We start from the raw sequence: 24,680 nt of genomic DNA on the forward strand, positions 1-24,680 counted from the left end.
AGTAAATGGACATCGATTTAAACTTTATCTGAAGCCATTGATAAAAGAAGAATTTGTCAAAATTTTCCAAGACAATTTAAAATTAAAGATGGTTGAGAAGAATTTTTCTTCTTTTCCACCTTAGAAATTTTACTCTCTCTCTCTCTCTCTCTCTCTCTCTCTCTCTATATATATATATATATATATATATATATATATATATATATATATAGATAGATAGATAGATATATAGATATATATATATATATATATATATATATATATAATAAAAAATAAAAAATAATAATCTATAAACATGAAAACAAACAAGTTGTTGGCATGCTTATACAGAAAATTTAAAGTGAAAACCAACTTTTGTTGGCAACTTAAATTTTCTCTCTTTACCATTTCTTCCAAAAAGAAAATTCCCTTTTTCTAAGCATCCCTTTCTTTTAAAAGAAAAAAATATCTCAGCTACAGAATTAGTGACTTTCTGCAGCTCGAACAAGTTTCTCCAGTTCTAATAATATTTATGCAGCCAATTTTACAGGAACACTTGGTGGCTAAAATTGAAGAATAATTGACTCTTTTTAAGTGCAAAATACCTGCAGAATACATCAAAGGACAAATAAAGGTTAGCAAATCAGTAAAAGGTATGTGACACTTTAATTTTACAATAAGGGTTAACGTATTGCATAGATGAATTATGCGGACATAGCACTACCAAAATAAAATGAAATCATTGCAAATCATGGGTGATAATCGCTTGTCAAATCCATTATAGTCCACCATTTTAACTCCTATCTCGTCCTCATTTCAAATCCATCGATTTGATCGCCGAATGATTGAATTGAATGTGTTCCAATGGCTAACTCATCTCTACAAGCCTTCATTATATTCACTCGTTCTCTCATTCCTCCAATTCATACAGCCTCTCCATCTCTCTCCATCACAAAACGAAACCCTACCAAGACCATTTTTCCCTATCAAGTAAACAATTCTTGAGACAAAACATCTCTCACCATGGGCATTATTGTTCGAACAGAACCAACAAGAAATAAGTTCTTGGAAGGATACCCTCAGACCAGGGAACTGTTACAGAAAGTACAATGGTTAAAATTCATAGAAAAATTTGATGGTTTCCACAGGGAGGTAACGAAAACTTTTGCACGATCTTTTGATGAAACAGAGGTTGAAATAGGTGATGTCAAGTTCGCAGTAACAGAGTCCCTGATTGTAGAAGCCACCAAATTGCCTAGAGATGGAGAAAAGTGGTTCAAGAATAAAGGAATCGAAGGGGAAGATTGGAAAATCTTCTTGAAAACCCCAAACATGGACACTACCATCTTCAAAAAAGGTATTCCTAGTTCTGCCCTCAAAAGTAAATGGAGAAATTTTATCCTTGTACTTCAGAAATTTATTACTTGCGAAGGTCGATTTGGGTGCATGTTTTTCTACCACATTAGGATAATGATGAATTTCCTTGAAGAGCATCAAATGAATCTTCCATACTTTCTCTTGCATAGCCTTAAGAAAATGTCAGTCACTGTTTAGAAGAAAATCTAGTCTATAGACAATACAATGTACCATCATGGATTGATAAAAAAATCGATTGAGTTTCATCTTCAAAGCATAGGTGACAATTCCCAAAATTTCTAGTAAGAAATCATTTTGAAGACAAAATCCCTTAACATCCAAGTGGTAGTAGAACCCTAAGGGGAAGAAAGATAAAAATGGAAACAGTAATAGAACAGGAACCACAGTCCCAACAAGAATTATCATAGGATGAACTACCCTGTTGAAATGTGGCAACAAGAATATTCCAATTTTAATTTGTCCTTGAATTAAAATTGAGAATTAAAGTTCGAATTTAGTCTCACCAGCTACTTGAAAAATAATTAATTAATTCATATTAAGTTAATTAGTTGGAGAAATTCAAGCTAGAAGTCTTTGTGAAGTCATGCAACAGTTATCCCTTAAATAAAGGAGATTATCCCTTAATTAAGGAGATAAGGATGAGTTATATTTGAGTTGTAATTAGTTAGCTCAGTTTACTGAGTTAAGTCCAATTAAATTAGTTCCAAACTATTTGAGGAACTAATTGTGAGTTCAGTCAGTTAATGCATGCATGCATCCAACTAGTGTACTCTAGATAACTAAAGATTCTCTCATCAGTAACTCATGCATGTCTATTCAAAGAAAGACCTAATTGAGATTGAAGACAGGGACGGTGTACCATCAGTTGCATGAGTTTTCCTATAAACAAAACTCATGCATGCCGAAGGAATCCATTCCTTGAGATTTGCCCAGTTTTACAGGGTGTAAGATCAGTGTGAGTGATCAGTGTTACACTTGGGAACAGCTGAATCACCCAGGAGAAACAGTGCAAGGAAATAGGAGCTTGGAGGGCAGAGGAGAAGGCATATGAGCAGTCTATTTTGTCTGTGAGCATCTGTGATGGATTGTACTGAGAGTTGGTTAGCTGTGAGAGCTAAAGCTTTGTGTAATCCTGATATATTTCCACTTGTATGATAATACAGATAGCAGGGTTTTTAGCTGAGGCTTTTGCCAAAGTATTCTTTTGTGTTTCATGTGCATTGATTCTTCTTCTGGTTATATGTGTTCTGCTTGATCTTGCTCAAATCTATTAAGCTTCCGCAAGTTTCATTGTAGATGTAGATTAAAGTATTTTGCTTTAGTTATAATGCATTATCAGGTTAATATACAGTCAGAATTTCCACATACCCATTGTAGATATTTTGCAGAAAATGAAAAGAGGAAATTTTAGAAGAAAGAAAGCTAGCAAGGTAACAGAGGTTTTACCCCAAACCAAGACCCTTCCTCAGAAAGGAAATCCAAAAACTAAAGAGAAGAAAACTCAAAAATTGCCAGCCATGGGTTTGAGAAGCACCAGATTGAACACAGTGAAAAAAGTAGCCTCGGGAGTTGCAGAACATATCAATCTTGACTCAAAAGAGCAATCTGAAGGTCTTGAAGACTCTCTAAGAGAGTCACTGAGACTGTCACCAGGGGTGTCACCACCTTCATTCAGTTCACCTCCAAGAATTCAGGTATAAAGTCCAGGCATTGATCTTGTTCAGCAAGAAATTTATGATTACATAGAATCATTATAGAGAAAGAAGCAACAACCAAAGGATCAATCTAGACCCTAGGAGATGGAAGTAACCAGTTTAATGAGCCACAAGAACCTACATCATCTAATGTTTTAAAGAAAGAAATCTTTGAGTTGGAGACATTAAATAGATACCTCAAAAATGAAAATCTACACTGAAGGCACAAAATGGAATTCAAATTTCCAATAGTGACAACCTTATTCTTCACTTAAGTCTACAGTATAAAAAGAACAAGAAATTGACGAAAGAAAATAGGACAATGCAAAGAGAAATCATTAACCTAAAGTATAAGATCTGCATGAAGAAACCAAGAATGGCAATGGCTTCCAGGAAGAAGAAGATAGTGAATCCTAGATGTGATAGAAAGAATGTACATGAGAATGACAATGTTGTGTTGTACAAGGACGTATAAAACCTCCAGTGTGGGGGATGTAGAGTCCAAGAACTACTTTACCTTGACACCCTTTTTGCCCATATATCCTCCTTTTTCCTATTGCTATCATCCAAATAAATGCAATAAATATAAGGTTTTGTTAAGGTAAGCACTCATATGTCCTCTTTTTCATATTTTGTCAATATGCTTTATTGTTTTATTAAATTTTGTATTTAGCGACAGAATTGACCTGATTCTATAGCTAATCCACAAATCTGCAGCTACTTCCATTGTTAACAGGGTTCGAGTGAGTCAGCTCAACAAAGGAGTATATGGGTAGATAGAGAATGATCCTCTACTGGATTTCTTCCTCTTTACTTGAACCAATCCATCAAGATAATCGCACTACAACACAGTCAACCATGACAGTCAACCGCAAGATAATGCGCTAGAACAGGGTCCGAATTTCAAGAGATATTATCGATTTGCTTTTCAAATAGAAAATCGATGAATAAGAGATATGATTTGGTTTGATAAGTATTGTAGCAAAGATACTTAGGCTTGAATTTCTCATGTTGTTAATTAAAAACTCTATAAGAACAATGGTCGCTTTGTGTTTTAAGTGCGCCATTGTATGTAATTTTGAAAGCATCTTGTAGAAACTATTTTCCGATTAATAGATCTTGGTTCATACATTTTATGTGAGTTAATTAAATTTGTTGACTGCCTCATGGACGACCCCTGTGTGCAAATCAAGTCTTTGACTCACTGGAAGTAGATTCTCTTTTATTTCTTAGAATTAATTTGTGGATGCTCTATTTTATATTTTTAGGATGCAGTTCAATGGACTTTGCGATTAAATTGATCTCTGCATTATTAATTTCGTTTGCTTTATACCTATAATAATTCAATCATTTCTTTTGCTTTCTACCTAGTATAACTCAGTCATTTTGTTTCATAATTTAGTTATTTCCTAGCTTATCAATCTCGTCCTTGTTTTACTTTTACAATGAAAGAAGTTTCAGTAGTTAAGAGTGACAGTCTTTTCTTAGCATCTAAATTCAAACATATTTCATTTTCCAATTTGATAAATAGGATCTCCTTCACATCAGTCCATGCTTTCATAACTAGCCTTGTTTAGTTGCAACATAGAATCCAAAAATAATTAAAAACAGTTTAATTGAGTAGATTCATTGAAGAGAGTGAAAACCATTATTCAACCATTCTACAAAGCTCAATTAAATTAGGATTAATTATAGAATAATCAATTAACAAATCTCAAAGATAATACTCTAATATAGATAATAACATCATCTCCATACAGATTCTATATTTAAACATTAACCATAACATACGACATAAGTAACTTCTAGCACATACAGTGCACCTATACTTCGTTAATTCACCTGCCCTGATCGATAATTTATGCTTACAATTTAAGAACATTAAATTGACTAAACACAACTCAAGGATCCTCCCATGGAACAATTCGGATCACAAGCCGATAGCTTTGGAAATAATAGAAAACATTAGTTATAGGCCCCTTCCCTTTCGCTATTTCCCAATATGGGAAAACTCACCATGCTTCAGTGAATTGGTTAAATTAGTTTAGAGAAAGTGAGTTATGGGAATTCTGGTCATTATTTCTGAGCACAAGATTAATTTTATGAAGAATAATTTAAAATCTTGGGCTCATGCTCAACAATTAGAAAGAGAGGCAACACTACAAGCTCATGAAATCAGAATGGAAACCTTACAATCCATGATGGAGAATGAGTTGGTGAAAAATTCTCTACTAAAGGAAGAAAAGGAATAATTTTCTTCCTACCACAAATATCTTAAAGAGGAAGAAGATATTTTTCATTTAAAATCCCAAATAATCTGGTTAAAGGTGGGGGACATGAACACCAAAATTTTCCATAAGGAAGCCGAAAGTAGAGTTTGGAGAAATAACATCAAAGAGATAGTTGCAAAGGGCTTTAAAGTTTCTAACTTTGCACAACTCAAAGAGGAGGAATTCCATCACTTCAATAATTTGTATAATGCCATTGGTATGAGTATCTCTGATATGGAACTCCCAATGTTAGAACACATTCCATATTCTATCTCTCAAGAAGACAATTACACTCTAATTAAAGAACCTACTAGAGACAAAAGTCGTCAGGTTATTATTAGAAATTTATATATTACAGAGAAATGGTACACATAAAATATTGCGGAAACACAAACATAGAAAACTCATAAAACAAGAGAGACTCATATATACATGTTTCACCCAATTTGGGCTACGTCCACGGATAAACAGCCAATCCTTCCTTTATATTATCCAGCAAAATGAATAGATACAACATACAACATATCCGTTGTAATTTCCTCTTTTCTCTTAGACAATATCCTCATTATTTCTCACTCAGAATACACATACACAACCACAATATAATTCCCTCATATAAGCCTCTTTTAGCCAAAATCATATCAGAAAATAAAGGATGATTTGTACATCAAAGACAAATATTTGACAACATAATTTTGGTTCAAGAGGAAATCAACTCCAGCCAAAATAGGGAGGAAAAATGCATGATTATCAAACTTGATATCGAAAACGGTTTTATCAAGGTAAGTCATGAATTTCTATTTAAAGTAATGAAAAAATATGGTTTTCATGCTAATTTTATTCCATGTGTTGCTTTATGTATTAAAGCATCATGGATTGCCCCTCTAGTTAATGGAAGGGTGGTTGGCTATTTTGAGCCTCTTAGGGCCTTCGCCAAGGATTTCCCCTATCTCCCTATTTATATATTATCACGGTAGAATCTCTTAACTACACATTGGAATATGAACACATATGTGGGAGCCTTCTAAGCATCAGATCTGTCAGAGGTATAAAAAGCATCAACTACTCCCAATTCACTGCTCCTCAATAATAGCTAAATGATTCAAATGGATATTGGACTCCTTTCTTGAGGTAACGGGAGGAAAAAAATTCAAGGAAGTCCCATGTATATGCATGGAATATTTCAACAAGAAAATAAATACAAATAGGAAGAATCGTGGGATTTTAGCCAATAAAATCATGGAAGGAATTCATATATTTAGGAATTCCAATATGTGTGAAATAACACTCATCACAAGCCTAAGAAGGAGTTCTATAAAATTTTAAAAAGAAATTTGCTTCTTGGGGACCACAATGATGCAATATTGTTGGGCAAGTTGTTCTTATCAAGGAATTTCTCTCAACTTTGCTACTTTACCGATGTTCAACCCTTCTTGTTCCAAAAAGCATCCTCTCTATTCTCGCAAAAAAAACTGCAATTTCCTTTGGGAAGGAGGTAAATCAACTACAGAAAAAAATCAATCCCCTTAAATGGGATATGGTGTAGGCTCTGAAAAATCATGGCAGGATGGGTATCATGAATCCTTTGTTAGTGAATAAGGTGTTAGGATAAAGACTTGTCTGGAGATTTTTCACCTAAGAAGAAGACTAGTGGAAGGTAGTTCTCAAGGTGAAATATGTTCAAGGAGGAGGAATTCAATGTCTATAAATAATTCAAACTATTAAAGGTTGCTCCTCAATCTAGAAATTATTTTTTTCAACATCCCCTCTCATTCATTCTAGATTATATTAGAAGCCTTGAAATGTAAAAAAATAAACATATGGTATGATAAAATTATATATTGAAGACCCTGTTGACAGTTCTAGACCCACCAACATTCAGGGGATCTCCCCACTATGAATTCCCAATGAGACCTCACACAGTTTGGTGTAGGAGTCCCATCCAGTATTATGGCTCGGTTGCCATTATCTTAAAGGTTTTCCTTAGCTCTTCCCTTTCAACACATGAGAGTGTTCTACTTCGTCTTTGAACATCGAGGTTTGCGTGCCTGGTGAGTGCTTAGTGTTACTTGTGTCAAGGTTTTTTCACCACAGAGGGAGAGGGTGGGAGTGAGTCTCAAGTCTAAAGGGAATAGTCCCAACTCTGTTAGAGACACATAACACAACAGGACATGCACAGCTTCCGGTGGAGTAGTCCACACAAATGCAACAGTCACAAACACACAGTGAATGGATAGCCGTATAACAAGTTTATGAGAATGGTTCTGTCGAGTGTTCGGCAGAATAGTCCACACAGGTGAGACAACGTTAACAACTTATACAACACATTTTCAAAAGCATATGTATTAGAACAATAAAAATAGTTCAACTGTCTTAATATAGGTCAAAGAAACATGCATTACAAGCATCCAAAGAATAGTCTTACAAATGAATATAATACATGTGTAAAAACATGTTGGCCTGATATCAAGCTTCTGAATTAAGAAAAAGTTCCAAGACACATCAGTACACCATTAAATCACTAACCCTGATAGCGGGGCATTGCAGTCATTGCTCGCTCCTCAAAGAAAAGACTACAGACTCTCAAGGCTATGTGGGAGGAGCCAAGGTGAAAAATTCCTTTGCATGTACAAATGAGGGGTATATATAGCCAAGGGTGAAACTGACCCTTGTGACTGTTTCACTTCCATCGTGACTGTTTGACTTGCAGGACTCTTCAACTTTACATGTGGGTCTTGTTAGCTACCTATACCAATAGGTTTCATATTTCATGATGGACAAGGGAAATTCCAAATATGCTCTGCTTTGATTATGCAAAGATCCCATATTTCCTAGAGAATACAAGGTGTGTAAATAGCTTAATGTGTCCCAATTTTGATGGATGGTCCAACAGTCTAATCTGAATCATTCCATGGTTTAAATTTCCAGTTGTAGAATAGAGAAAGAAGTTTGTCCAAACTGTTTAATCTTGGCAGAGAAGTAGTCCAGGTAGAGAAGAAAAGGTTCCAACAGCTTAATCTGGGACCTTGGAAGCAATAAGGGTAGAAGTAGATAGAAAAAACAAGAGAAAAAGCCAGAGAAAAGAAAAGGCAAGTAAGGGTCTGCAAGTCCAAATGCACCCTCCAAGAAGAAACAAAAAATGCTAGGTAAAGTAGCTGGGTAAGTAGTTGGGGTTGCAGAAAGGTTATCTTTACCATTGCAGGTATGTTAACTTTGTTTACTAAAAGCAAAGTCAAAACAATTGAGAAGGTGTTCTTCTTCATCAAGTTGCAGCAAGCAGGAAGCATGTATAACCTCCCTTCTTCCCCTTTCCACTTCATTACTAACACTCCCTCATTAGCTGAGATTCATGGAAGAAGATTATGGTTTCATGGTGGTTCTTAATCTTTTAGAAGCCACATTTCTTGTCTAAACTCTTTTCATTTTGATCTACTCCCTAAACTAAGTAAGTTTCAAATAAACTTAGTGATTTTCCCCCCTTTCACATCTCCCCCCATATTAACTCTAACTTTACTATGTAAATCCCCTATATTACCTTTCCCCTACTAGTATTAACACCATGGTGTATAAACCCCAAATTTTGTATAAATATCCCTCCCCTGGTATTATAGCCAATAAGTCCTATGTCAGGGATCAAATGACACCTGGTCATCTTGATAAACCTAAGCCAAACCCTCTTCCCCCTTTCCAAATCCACTTGTTAACTCATTACCCCCATTTGCACATAAACTTTGTAAAAACCTTGTTTTACCTATACCCGCTTCATTTGCGAAAAAAAAAAAAAAAAAAACCAAAATACCCACTTTGTTCGCTTATCCAAAGTTTCGGCGCGTATATTTGATTTCTCAAAATACATTGAAAAACCTTACAAAGCACCATACCCCGATGGTCTTCCGCCTTAGTGCGCATCCCGAAAATAAATATTAAATAATACCGCGCTCGCGTCCGTATCCACCTATCACCTCACCCTCCCGACTACCGTCGGATCGGACCCACGGGATCCGACGGCCCTCATTGATATCGGATTGGGCCCGGCGTCCGCCCTTTAGCACCCGAGAAGGTGACGAAGGGGTACGTCAGGCCTCTGCCATGCGTCCCCTTCTCGTTTTCTCGGGTCAGACTCTGACACAAGCCAGGCCATATCATAACCGCCCCGAGAAACTATAACAGCTAGCGCTTAACCGTAACTGCTAGGGTACCTACCGCCCGGTTTGCTGACCCCACGTCATGCCCATGACATCTCCGTCCTGCCATCGCATCAGTACCTTTGTCCGCATCTCTGCCTATCTGTCCTGCCACTTCACTATCCCCGTGGACCAATCAGAGCCCGCCACCTCACCTATGACGTCAGCCGGCCCTGACCCCACCTATGACATCATGCTAACGTCAGCAGAAAAACGCGCCAAAAGTCCAAAAAACCAATATTATGGTGAAATTTCGTGTTTTTTCCCATTTTTCTTACAAAAGACTCTGTTGCGCCTGCATGCGATTTTCACGTCCAAAGTCCACCAACCTGCAGAACCTGACCAGGAGACCGGCGGAGCGCCATTTCCACAGTCATCCGTGACCATTGCCTACTCCTCACCAGGTATTCTCCGCTATAAATCCTTCACGTACCTGTTTTGTCTGTTATTTCCCTCAAAAGAGCTTATAACAGAAAAAATTCTTGAATTCACCGGCAGAAATCCTTGCACCTGGCCCTTTGACAGTTGTGAACTCGAAGAACACTAGCCGAGCCTTGTTTGCCTGCATTTTCATTGAGAAATCAAGCTCTGTTCGCGCAAACGCGACAGAATCATTTAAACTGAGTTTAACCACTGAGAGAGGCAGAGTGATGGCCAAGCATTGGTCTTATTTTACACTCTAAACAGTATTTCAATTGCTGTTTATTAGAAATACTCTCTGTTCCTTATAAATTCACCTCCCTGGTAAAGTGACACTCCTCTATACTGCCCTGCTCAATTGAAACCACTTTACACTCAATTCAGAATCCTATTTTGCCATGGAAACTCCAATTGCACTGAGCATCAAGCCTCTCAATGCCCCTCAAAGGGAGTTGGAATGGAAAGCTCTGGGAGATATGGATTATCAAATGTTAGACATTTTCCCAATGTGCTCTAAATATAATATTCAGATGCTAAATGAGTTGAAAGCCCAACACCTTAGTGGAGCTAATATCCTAGGGATTTGGGACTCAAATTTGCCCATCTACAACCTCCCTCAGGTCAATCCTATGCCAGAATTGATCCACAGATGCCAGGAGTGCTATGATCCATGCCAAAGAGCTGTTCTCAGCCCCACAGGCTCAATTCTATTCCATATCACCCCAGAGAGCATAAATGAGATGCTGCATTTCCACACTGCTAAATCATTGACCCCCCTCTACATGCAGAATTTGATAAAGAAGGGGACCAAGTTGTCAAATGATCAAATCATCAAAATTAATCAGCTGTTTATACAACCAGGCTCTGAAGTCATCAGAACTCCTCCTATTGGATATCCATACTTGAATGACTTGGGCAGAATGCTAGTGGACTTGATCAGCTATGTCCTAGGGTTCAGGGGAATTGAGGATGTGGATGATAGTATAATGGCAATGTTGTCTATATTCTCTCCCGGAAAGCCTCCAGCTGTACATTATGACTATGCCACATACATTGCAGACAAGATCCATGAGCAGCTAATGAATCTGCAAAGGGAGAGATTGTTTAGATACTCTTCATACATCTACCATCTACTCTTGTTTTATCAACCAGACAGCTTCCCAATTCCCTTGAAGAAAGTTAATGCCCAGGGGAATCCAAGGTCAGTTGTGTTTTGGACCTCAGTTTTTCACAGCAGCTCTATGTCACCATACACATACTGTGAGTTCGTAGACTTGTTCATTCATCCAGCTATGACATTATTGTATGGTGTTCCTCCTCCAAGGTTAACTGATGACATGAGGAGAGTTCTCCATCTCTCTAAAAAATACAGCATTGGTGATTGGTACTTCTACCAACACCACACAGTAATCAGAATATATGGCTGTGAGTTGAAGCCTTATAGGTTGCCCAGGTATGTCCCTATGAGACTTTTTGCCTTAGAATACTTCAGGCAATTTGGAAATGCTGACTGCCACCACTTCCAAAGCAAGAACAAGAAAGTGCAGCTGAAGGTAAGGAGCCAGCTGGGCCCTTTCCTATATAATAAAAGAAAAGGGGGATGGAAAGAGGCAAATGATATCCTAGAGGCTCTCAAATTGCAAACTAGCTTTGAGTGGATACCCTATGACCCCAATCATTTTGTTTCCCTCAGAAGAATAAAATACAAATTGGGTACCTATGCACATATGAGACTGCCAGAGATTGAGCAGTATGCCAATACATTGAGATGGACAGAGGGCACCCTAGAAGAGGAATTTACTGATGAAGAGCTGCTAGAAAGAGAGGCTAGAAATATTCAAAAAGAAGCTGACTTGGAAACTTGTGCACAGGTTCCCCTCTCATATAGAAGGCAACCCGGAGCAGCCACCTCATCGTCAACAACACATCAGCAAGCTGCCGTGAATACTACACAGACATCCAGCAAAGGCAAAGAAAAGCAGGTGGAACAGCCACCTCCTATGATAGAAGAGCAAGTGGAAACACTAGTGCAGCAACAAGAAGAGATGGTGCAGCAGCAAGAAGAACAGCAACAACAGGAAGAACAAAAGCAGGAACAGCCTGCCCAGCAAGAAGAAACAGTGGAAACCCCCAAGACCACTGAACAAACTGTGCCTCCAAGGCAAGAAACTCCAGCTGATGCATCAATCCTCCAAACTCCTCAAAAGGAGGATACATTTATTTTTAGAAAAAGGGACAGAGAGACTCCCCTTACAACATCAGCAACTCATGGGGAGAAAAGACAGAGAGTCAACCCCTTCTCAGAAGAAGAGATGCCAATGGGGAAATCTTTTGGTATGGGCCCACCCAGCAGAGAAGCTTCAGCCAGTTCCTGCCAGCAGGAACAGGACAGAACTATGGGAGGAGAGGTCAGCTCCTCCAGCCAGCAAAGGGAAGGAGAAAAGAGCATCAAGCAGCAATTTATAGACATTAAGAGGAGAAATGAGCCCATCAGGATACAGTTGTATAACCATCTGTTAAACATGGCTCCCACCAATCAACAAAGACTCATGTCTGCCTTTGATGTGCAGGAAGGCAAAATGATCATGAGTCATTTTAAGCCAACAGCAGTGCAGCCCCAATCTGCCTCTGACTACTTAAGGACTAACCTGGAAGTCCTTGCCAAAGATATCCACCCAATGGATAAGATAGAACTGCACAAGCAAACAGGTGAAATGGTCTATGCTTCCTTAGCAGACCAAACATTGGATAACTACAGGCTACAGAATAGCCTTAATAATACAGCCTCTCAACTAGAATTGGAGAGAGCATCATCTCAGGCAAAGGACAATAGAATAAGGTCCTTAGAGGATATCATCATAGAGATTGGGCATGATCCCAAAGATATCAAGGGCATACAAGAGATACTAAAGCTGAGGGATGCAGACATGGCAGCTTTAAGGAGAAAGATTAAACTTCCAGCCACAATTCACCCTCAAACAGATGAAGTGGCTCAGCAGAGACATGAGCAGGATGCCACAGATCTGCTCATATCTCTCTACAAGCAGCTCCTCCAAACACAAGAAAAGCTGGGAGAATCAGAGGCCGCACAAGCAGCATTACAGGCAGCCTTAAAACAGAGAGAAGAAGGGCAAACTTCCCAGCCTCCTCCTCAGATCATCAATCTTGAGGAAACTGCTCCTATCACTGCTCCTCCTCCTCAACAGACCGAACAGACAGCAACATCTACTTCAGCAGCGCCAACAACTACAGAGCAGGCCCAAAGCCTGGATATGCAAAAGCTGAAGAATGAAATCCAAATCCTGGAAGCTCAAATGACAGAGTTAAATGAGACCAGGGAAAAGTTAGCCAAGGTAAATGACAGGCATGATAAATCAAAGAGAGAAGTGGCAGAAAAGGGCAGGGAAATCAAAGCCCTTAAAGACAGGATAAAAGAGCTAGAAAATGAGCTCAAATTAGATAAAGTTATAGCTGGGCTTAAGGCAATGCTATGGGCCAACATTGGCCAGTCTATTACTGACCAATGGCAGTATATAGAGACAATCCATGAGCAGCTAGAACTCATCCCAAGAGCACAAGCTGAAATTCACAAGTCAAGGGCTGCTCTAGGCAACATGCCTGAAGTTGCCACCAGGATGATCAATGTGCTGAATTATAAAACAAGTACTCAGTTGGCAAAAATGGGAATTCCCAATAGAACTAAGACCATTCAGTCGATCAAAAGGGTTCTCACATTGAGAAATTTGGTGCAGACATTAGATAGAAGAACCCAGGACATGCAGACAGAGGTGAAGAGGTTCATGGATAAATTCCTGGTGCTGCAAAACAGAGGACTCCCTAGCTTACTGAACAGCGCAGGGAGACTGCTCATTCATGAGCAGTATGCCAAAAGAGTGAATGCATTTGCCACAAACGAAATCAATGAGAAGCCCAGCAGCTCAGAAGAAACAGGGCCAGCTACAGGACAGACTATCTACAACAAGGTAGAACATCTATTTTTTATAATGCATGAGATCAATCACCTGTTTGAGATGGCTCCCAATTTTTTCAAATATACAGAGGCAGAGGAGACTATGGATGCAATTCTCAGGCATCAACTCCCTACGCAAGACTGGTGGACAGATGCAATACAGAGAATTTTATAGACAGTGAGCAGTTCACCAAATTTTGTTTTTGAAAATATAAATTGTTGAGCAAAGGACAGCTTAAAAAAGATCAGCATACATTCAAGATTAAAGCTGAGCCAACTCAGCAGAAATTTCAGCCAAAAAAGCAAAGTATAAAGCTACAGGTGTCCAGGCCGAGAAGCTACAGCAGCGCAGCTCCAAAATCGCATTTCACAGCATTTATGCAGATCACTCCAACCGACTCAGTGACCTCCAAAGGTCAAAATATCCTCTGACGGACTTAAAGAGCATTTATGTTGCATTCAAAGCTGTAATAACTTCTTTTCTACTTTCTGAACAAAGTAATGAAGATATTTCTCCCTCAGATGACTCAATGCCTGAGATATTTTGTGTAAGCTTTCCTATAAAGTCCCCTTCGCATGAGTTTGCAAGGGTTGTTGTTGATTCCATTTTTGTATTTCTGTTACTGTATAACTCTCAGAGAAATAATACAAAAGGTCGATGGAATTTCTAAAGCTCTGTGTTCTTTGATGCACTGTGGTGGCTAGCTGATTGTTACAGGATTCCTGCATGTTTCATAACACAATAAGTCTTCTTTTAACCTCTGCGTTATTTGTTTTTTAGTCTTACATGTTTTCCATGTTTCCGTGTTTTACTCTTAATGGCAAAGTAAAAGAATAGTTTCAGGATTTAATCACAGGTTACCCTGCACTCAAACTAAGCTGTTATAAATGTTTTCTTCTAGATAGAGCAAATAAGGTGTAATTCTTAAATGCTACACTTTCAAGCTATATCTTTCACTGTGATAAATATTCTCAGGAATTCAAGTTTGCTCCTGAGATATCTGTCTCGTTCTCACACCCAGCTTAGTGAAAAATTCTTAAATGCTTTTCACTGGTTGTTCACTCATCACCATCATAATCTAACTTTGTTATATGAAGTATTTAAACGGCCCTGTAATTTCAGTAAATCATCACAAGGTTTCTAAACACTTGTAGCCACAGACTCCATTGCCCAATGAAATAAACTCATCTGCAGATTTCACACTTTAGGTACAGAAAGACATCCTTCAACCAAATCACAAAACTAAACACCATCATTTCATAACTAGCCTAAAATCTCCATCATAACAGAGACAAATCATAAAGAGAGAGCCCTCTCTGATTACAGTTTGGCTAGAAACTGTGATCCAAAGATTGGTTAGTGGTTACCCCGACCGTATTCCCTTGGGAGTCATAGGGAACAACCTGGGTGTTAACATAATTGGCGACTCCACTGGGGAGTGCTTGAGTTTTTTCAATTACCATATATTTTCATAGCTACTATCAAGCCTGAAATCAGCCAAGAGGCCTTTAATCTGTTTCTGTATCACATTAACAGCTTTAGGGAGGAGCTTGTTTAGGGAATCTTCATCTTAGCTCTGAGAATATATAGCCATTCTAAAATCTTCATCCAGTCCTTTCAGATATAAAAATTTCCTGCAAAATTCCAAAAAACAGTTAGAAGCTGGCTCCTAAGAAAAATCCACGGCACACTAGGGCAAATCCTGACCCTAATCCACCCATCATTGTTGATAATCCAAATACCATCCCTAGAAACATTAGGAGGCAGCAAAGGCAGGAGCAACCTGCTGATTTGACTTCAGAGTCAGATCATCCCAGCCTCATCCCTACTCCATGCAAGGTCCTTTTCCGGTCTACCCCTAGTTCCCCTACCTCACCATCCACATCTCAAATTCCTCCTCTCACATCCTCATCCACTGCTCATATCCCCTTGACCAACACTCTAGGTTCACCCTCACTTGTCACCCCTGTGGTACCCGCTGTTCCTATTATCCCAGCTGCCCCCATTAATCCTCTAAATCCTGTAAATATGGCTAACAAATATGCACCCTTGCAGATACCAGCTAATGCTGCAGCTCTACCTCAAGACTACCAAAGCAAAATCTCATATTTTGACTCCAATGGCCCTCTGACAGCTGTCCAGCATGCGAAGAAGATGCAAGACCATTTTGAGACCTATGAAATAGATGATGACAGTGTCAGAATGAGGATGTTTGTTCAAAGCCTAACCGGGGATGTAAGAACTTGGTTTAGATCCCTGAATGCAAACTCCATTACAACTCCTGATGAACTGTATCAAGCCTTTACTACCAGATGGGAAAAGAAGAAAGATCCCCTGCACATACTTGGTGAATATGAAACAATCAAGAGAGGTCCTCAAGAGACCGTTCTGGAGTATTGTGCTAGATTCAACAATGTGTACAATGCAATACCACAAAACCTAAGACCTCCTCCTGATTTGGCCTTGTACAAATTCCCTGATGGATTTGATCCTGACATGGCATATCAGTTGAAGGAAAGAGAACCTGAAACCCTTGAAGAAGCTCAAAAGGTTGCTGTCACAGTGGAGGCAAACCTGATTGCCAAAAGAAACAGGGCAAGGTTAGAAAAGAGAAGCATATACAAAGAAGAACCTACAGCCCTTGATCAAAAACTTGATGCAATACTTAATGGTATGAAGAGATTGGGTGATAGGGTAGAATCAGTTGAGAGAAAAGCATCATGGGAAGCACCACAAAACAATCCTCCTAGGAATCCAAATTTTAGGAGAACTCAAAACCCAAATGTTGGTAAGGCCAGTGTTGACCAAGACATAAGACCCCCTTTCCAAGAAAATTATGCAGAAACTTCCACATCAACAGAGCCCAATGAAGATCCTGAGATTAATTTAATGGGTCTAGACGGTGAAAGTCAAGTTTTCTGAACACAAGAAGATCATGAGGATGATGAAATCAAATTGTTCCAAACTAAATCAGGTGAATCCTTTGACTTTAAACAAGGCTATGACACTGCTGTTTATGAAGTCCATAAACAATACAAGCTGAGGAGCAGAACTGTGAATGTTAACCAGCCTGAAAAGAAAAAGGATAATCGGCAGCCTGAAGGAGTCACAGGCACAGAACCTAATGACAAAATAAATTCACATACACAAGAAGTGATTGTTGAGGAGATCACCGAACCACTGTCCATAAAACAGCAGCCTATGGTCACTCCCCCTTCTCATCCTTATTCAACTATTTCTCCTCAAGAGATGAGTAAAAAGGATAAGTCCCAAAATCAAGATAAAAATCAAGAAGAAGATTTAATGAATAAGGAAAGGACTGTCACCTATAACCCCAGGACCCAATCTGAAAAATCCTTTGATCTAGAAACTGAAATTGGCAAAATAAAGATAGCTATTCCTCTCTTGGAACTAGCCAAGCATGACATCTATAAGCTACAGATCAAAAAGTCCCTTCAACTCACTAGCAACAAAGATGATGTCAATGTGCTGGATGACACTCCAGAATTGTTATTTGGCCCAGAAGTGGATGGAAAAACAATAGTCACAGGGGTACTACCTTTTTATGTCAGCCTACATATTCATGACAAAATACTACACAATGCAATGTTTGATTCAGGTGCTTCTCACAACCTCATGCCAAAAGCAGTCATGGAAAGACTAAATTTGGACATAACAAGACCATACAAGGACCTGTTTTCCTTTGACTCCAGCCAAGTCAAGTGTCTAGGTCTCATAAAAGATTTATGTGTGTCTTTGGTTCAATACCCAAACAAGACAATCCTAATGGATGTGGTAGTTGCTGATATCCCACCTAAGTATGGGATGCTGTTATCAAGATCATGGGGAGCTAAACTCCAAGGTTCCCTACAATTAGACATGTCATATGCCACCATCTCTGTTTTTGGGCAACCAAAAAGACTCTACAGAGAAACACTAATGAAATACATGGTCAGCAGTGAAGAAAAGCCTCAAAACTTTCCTATATATGCTGTCCATTCAGACATAGACTCATACATTCTCTTCAATGACACCACAACTCCCTCAAAAGGTGAGGTTGAAACCAAGATATTCATACAAGAGAAAGACTCAAATGAAAGTATCACCACCCATGAAACAGCAGTCAATCAAACACTAGATACTGCTGCTGTTCTAAATCTCAAGCATACCCAATCAAATGATGAAACTGTCCTAGAAGACAAGCTAGAGAAAAAACCACAACTGCTACTCACATTGCCAGCCCATGAGCAGATCATAAAGTCTCCTTCCCAACAGGATATTCTATGGTTCCTTGAATTTGATGGCTCATTCAACAAATTAGGGGCGGGAGCTAGAGTTTGGGTACACAATAAGGAAAACAGTCATGCAGAAGGCAGAGCCTATAGATTAAACTTCAGATGCACTAACAACATGGCTGAATATGAGGCTCTTTTACTAGGTCTCAAGTTAGTAAAGTCCCTACAAGCTATAAATGTCTCAATCCTAGGCGATTCAGACCTAGTTATCCAACAAATCAAGGGTAATTTTGTCACCAATGACAAAAGGTTGAGATCCTATAGGTCTGCTGCTGCTGAATTATTAAATTCATTTACTGAATTTCAGATTATGAAAATCCCTAGGACCCAGAACCTTCATGCCCATAGCTTGGCCACATTTGCAAGTACCTGCAAGTTACCTTTTGAGCCCCATCATTGTTTTACAGCTGAGGTAAAACACAGACCATCTGTCCCAAACAATGTCAATGATTGGCAAGTGTTTGATGATGACAAGCAAATAAACAATTTCTTGACTTTGCAGCAAGAATTTTCAGGACTAAATATTGACAATGACAAAGCAAGTCAATCACAAATACTTGACAAAGCAAGTCAATCACAAATACAGTTCCAACAGATTACTCACCCAATATCACCCAGAACAGCAAAGCAAATACTAAATCCAACCATTTTCAACAAAGATAACATTCAGCAAATTCAATCAAACAATTGTGAAGAAGTGGCCAATGCTAAGGTTGAAATCATAGAGATGAAAGACAACTTTTTACCCACTGGCTTAGCTCCTTTGGAAGACATTTTTGATTCAAATGATGTTCCCAGCAAGCCAAAAATGCAGCCCATCAACAATGCTATAGAAGAGTGTAACATTGGGACTGTGGAAAAGCCCAAAATAATTAAACTGTCTGCTTCTTTACCTCCTGATCAAAAGCCCAAATACATTGACCTCTTTAAAGAGTTCTAGGATGTCTTTGCATGCAGTTATAAGGACCTAAAGTCCTATGACACCTCTGTTATCCAGCATACTATCCCTCTCAAGCCTGATCAAAAGCCCTTTAAAAAAAAATTGAGGAGAATCAATCCTATGCTTCTCCCAGCAATGGAACAAGAAGTACAGAAAATGTTTAAGGTAGGCATCATAGCACCAATCAGATTCTCTAAATGGATCTCCAACTTAGTCCCTACAAGAAAGAAGACCGGTGAAATTAGGCTGTGTGTGGACTTAAGGAATCTTAACCAAGTATCCCTCAAAGACAACTATCCCTTACCTAAGATGGATCATATTCTCCAAAGAGTGGTAGGGGCCTCAAGGATCTCATTACTTGATGGATTCTCGGGTTTCAACCAAATCCTAGTACACCCTGATGATCAAGACAAAACTGCATTTACAACCCCATGGGGAACTTTCAAGTATGTTAAAATGCCTTTTGGGTTGAAGAATGCCGGGGCAACATTTCAAAGAGCAATGGATATTGCTTTTGCAAAGGAGATTCATGATTTCCTTGTCATTTATTTAGATGACCTTACACCTTTTTCCAAGTCTGACCAAGAACATTTGAAACATTTGAGACAGATCTTCCTAACATGTAGGAAATATGGAATTTCGTTGAATCCCAAAAAATCCCTGTTTGGTTTAGAGGAAGGTAAACTATTGGGCCACATCATCTCTAAAGATGGCATAAGAATTGATCCAGATAGGATACAAGCTATCCTACAAATGCCCCACCCAAGAAATATAAAAGAATTGCAAGGATTCTTGGGAAAAATCAACTTCTTAAGGAGATTTATCCCAAATCTGGCCGAGTTGATCAGATTGCTAAATAATATGCTAAAGAAAGATTCAAAGGTGAAATGGACAGTTGAAGCAAATCAAGCCTTTGAAGGTATAAAGCTGGCCCTTACCCAGACCCCAATCCTGACCAATCCTCAATTTGACAGGGAATTCATCATCTTCTCTTTTGCCTCCCAGCATACTATTGCTGCTGTTTTATTACAGAAAGATGACCAAGGAAATGAGAAGCCTATTGCCTTCTTTAGCAGAGCTCTTAGAGATGCACCTCTGAAATATCAGATCATGGAAAAGCAGGCTTATGCTTTGGTCAAGGCCATTAAAGACTTTAGATTTTACATCCTTTATTCCCATGTTGTGACTTATGTACCAAGTCCTATTGTCAAAGACATTCTCACCCAAGAAAACTTAGAGGGCAGAAGAGGAAAGTGGATTGCCAACATTTTGGAATTTGATATTGAGATAAAACCAACTAAACTAATAAAAGGGCAAGGTCTAGCCAAGTTAATGACAGAAGCAAATTTCCAAGCCCTAGATATCAATCAGCTGGACAGTGAAACAGAGCTGGCGACTCCAAAGATCAATGTAGCCTTTGAACAATCTCCTTGGTACTCTGATATCTGTTATGTCTTACAAAACCTGTGTGCTCCTCCAGGACTGTCCAGAACTAAGTGTAGGTTCTTAAAAATGAAAACATCGAGATTTTGTGTAATGGATGGCAATTTGTTTTGGAAAAACCATGAAGGTATATTGCTGCACTGTTTAATTGAAAATGAAACTAACAATATCATGCAAGAATTTCATGCAGGTGACTGTGGTGGACATTTGTATTGGAAGTCCACTGTGGACAAAATACTGAGGGCCGGTTATTACTGGCCCACCATGTTCTCTGATGTCAAGAAATTCACAACCTCATGTCATAAATGCCAAGTGTTTGAGGGGAAAAGAAAGCTACTGCCTCTTCCCTTAAAGCCTATTGCAACAGAGAGACCGTTTCAACAATGGGGCTTGGATTTCATTGGGGAAATTCATCCCTCATCTTCAGGACAGCACAGATGGATTTTAACAGCAACAGACTATTTCACTAAGTGGATTGAAGTTGTTCCATGCAGACAAGCAAATGATTCAACAATCATTCAGTTTTTGGAGAATAATATACTGGCTAGATTTGGCTGTCCTGATAAAATAATAACAGATAATGCAGCTGCTTTCAGATCCAAGAAAATGGTGAACTTCTGCCATAAATTTCATATCACCTTGGGCCATTCCACTGCATACTATCCCCAAGGAAATGGCCTTGCTGAGTCATCAAATAAAAGCCTGGTGAACATCATAAAGAAGGTGTTGGAAGAAAATAAAAAGAATTGGCATAAGAAACTAGTCAATGCCTTATGGGCAGATAGACTAACAACCAAAAGATCAATTGGGACCAGCCCTTATGAGTTGGTTTATGGACTAGAAGCCAAATTTCCCTCATCACTAGGAGTGCCTGTTATTAAACTTCTCCAAGAAAGCCAAGTTGAACCAAATGATATGCAAAGAAGGATTAATCAGATCATATGTTTGCAGCAAACCAGAGATCAAGTTTTCAGCAGAGTTCAAGTTCTACAAGAAAAACTAAAGAAGGCCTTTGACAGAAGAACCAAAGCAGAAGATTTTAATGTTGGTGACAAAGTCCTCAAGTGGGATGCAAGAAGAGAAGACAAAGGAAAACATGGAAAATTTGATTCTTTATGGAGAGGACCATTTGCTGTCCAAGCAGTACAAGGTAACAACACTTACTTTCTAAAAATTCTTCATGAAACTGACGTGGATGAAGGTCCTGTGAATGGCAGGATGCTGAAGCACTATTTTGACTATTTCCCATGAGTACAGCCTGAGGTTCCCTTGTATATATGCAGATGTATATATTATTTTCTGTTTAGATTGTAAAAATGTAGTTTTTTGAAGATTATTGACTATCAGCAGAAGGCACATAGAATCAGAGATAAACCGAGAAGGAAAAGCACAATTTTGGCATTTCAAAGCAGCATACGGCAAGTTTTGGATAAACCATGTCAAGGGCCAAGGCAATCTGACCTGTTGTTATTGGTCTTTCAAATGAAAAACCATCCCCATGTGGAGCCACTGTTAGCCACCTATACCAATAGGTTTCATATTTCATGATGGACAAGGGAAATTCCAAATATGCTCTGCTTTGATTATGCAAAGATCCCATATTTCCTAGAGAATACAAGGTGTGTAAATAGCTTAATGTGTCCCAATTTTGATGGATGGTCCAACAGTCTAATCTGAATCATTCCATGGTTTAAATTTCCAGTTGTAGAATAGAGAAAGAAGTCTGTCCAAACTGTTTAATCTTGGCAGACAAGTAGTCCAGGTAGAGAAGAAAAGGTTCCAACAGCTTAATCTGGGACCTTGGAAGCAATAAGGGTAGAAGTAGATAGAAAAAACAAGAGAAAAAGCCAGAGAAAAGAAAAGGCAAGTAAGGGTCTGCAAGTCCAAGTGCACCCTCCAAGAAGAAACAAAAAATGCTAGGTAAAGTAGCTGTGTAAGTAGTTGGGGTTGCAGAAAGGTTATCTTTACCATTGCAGGTATGTTAACTTTGTTTACTAAAGCAAAGTCAAAACAATTGAGAAGGTGTTCTTCTTCATCAAGTTGCAGCAAGCAGGAAGCATGTCTAACCTCCCTTCTTCCCCTTTCCACTTCATTACTAACACTCCCTCATCAGCTGAGATTCATGGAAGAAGATTATGGTTTCATGGTGGTTCTTAATCTTTTAGAAGCCACATTTCTTGTCTAAACTCTTTTCATTTTGATCTACTCCCTAAACTAAGTAAGTTTCAAATAAACTTAGTGATTTTCCCCCCTCATTCACATCTCCCCCCATATTAACTCTAACTTTACTATGTAAATCCCCTATATTACCTTTCCCCTACTAGTATTAACACCATGGTGTATAAACCCCAAATTTTGTATAAATATCCCTCCCCTGGTATTATAGCCAATAAGTCCTATGTCAGGGATCAAATGACACCTGGTCATCTTGATAAACCTAAGCCAAACCCTCTTCCCCCTTTCCAAATCCATTTGTTAACTCATTACCCCCATTTGCACATAAACTTTGCAAAAACCTTGTTTTACCTATACCCGCTTCATTTGCGAAAATAACCCAAAATACCCACTTTGTTCGCTTATCCAAAGTTTCGGCGCGTATATTTGATTTCTCAAAATACATTGAAAAACCTTACAAAGCACCATACCCCGATGGTCTTCCGCCTTAGTGCGCATCCCGAGAATAAATATTAAATAATACCACGCTCGCGTCCGTATCCACCTATCACCTCACCCTCCCGACTACCGTCGGATCGGACCCACGGGATCCGACGGCCCTCATTGATATCGGATTGGGCCCGGCGTCCACCCTTTAGCACCCGAGAAGGTGACGAAGGGGTACGTCAGGCCTCTGCCACGCGTCCCCTTCTCGTTTTCTCGGGTCAGACTCTGACACAAGCCAGGCCGTATCATAACCGCCCCGAGAAACTGTAACAGCTAGCGCTTAACCGTAACCGCTAGGGTACCTACCGCCCGGTTTGCTGGCCCCACGTCACGCCCACGACATCTCCGTCCTGCCATCGCATCAGTACCTTTGTCCGCATCTCTGCCTATCTGTCCTGCCACTTCACTATCCCCGTGGACCAATCAGAGCCCACCACCTCACCTATGACATCAGCCGGCCCTGACCCCACCTATGACATCATGCTAACGTCAGCAGAAAAACGCGCCAAAAGTCCAAAAAACCAATATTATGGTGAAATTTCGTGTTTTTTCCCATTTTTCTTACAAAAGACTCTGTTGCGCCTGCATGCGATTTTCACGTCCAAAGTCCACCAACCTGCAGAACCTGACCAGGAGACCGGCGGAGCGCCATTTCCACAGTCATCCGTGACCATTGCCTACTCCTCACCAGGTATTCTCCGCTATAAATCCTTCACGTACCTGTTTTGTCTGTTATTTCCCTCAAAAGAGCTTATAACAGAAAAAATTCTTGAATTCACCGGCAGAAATCCTTGCACCTGGCCCTTTGACAGTTGTGAACTCGAAGAACACTAGTCGAGCCTTGTTTGCCTGCATTTTCATTGAGAAATCAAGCTTTGTTCGCGCAAACGCGACAGAATCATTTAAACTGAGTTTAACTACTGAGAGAGGCAGAGTGATGGCCAAGCATTGGTCTTATTTTACACTCTAAACAGTATTTCAATTGCTGTTTATTAGAAATACTCTCTGTTCCTTATAAATTCACCTCCCTGGTAAAGAGACACTCCTCCATACTGCCCTGCTCAATTGAAACCACTTTACATTCAATTCAGAATCCTCTTTTGCCATGGAAACTCCAATTGCACTGAGCATCAAGCCTCTCAATGCCCCTCAAAGGGAGTTGGAATGGAAAGCTCTGGGAGATATGGATTATCAAATGTTAGACATTTTCCCAATGCGCTCTAAATATAATATTCAGATGCTAAATGAGTTGAAAGCCCAATAACTTAGTGGCGCTGATATCCTAGGGATTTGGGACTCAAATTTGCCCATCTACAACCTCCCTCAGGTCAATCCTATGCCAGAATTGATCCACAGATGCCAGGAGTGCTATGATCCATGCCAAAGAGCTGTTCTCAGCCCCACAGGCTCAATTCTATTCCATATCACCCCAGAGAGCATAAATGA

Source organism: Pinus tabuliformis, chromosome 9 (assembly GCF_031772625.1).
Source record: "Pinus tabuliformis cultivar Carrire ecotype Pingquan chromosome 9, CPIR1, whole genome shotgun sequence".
Lineage (NCBI taxonomy): Eukaryota > Viridiplantae > Streptophyta > Pinopsida > Pinales > Pinaceae > Pinus > Pinus tabuliformis.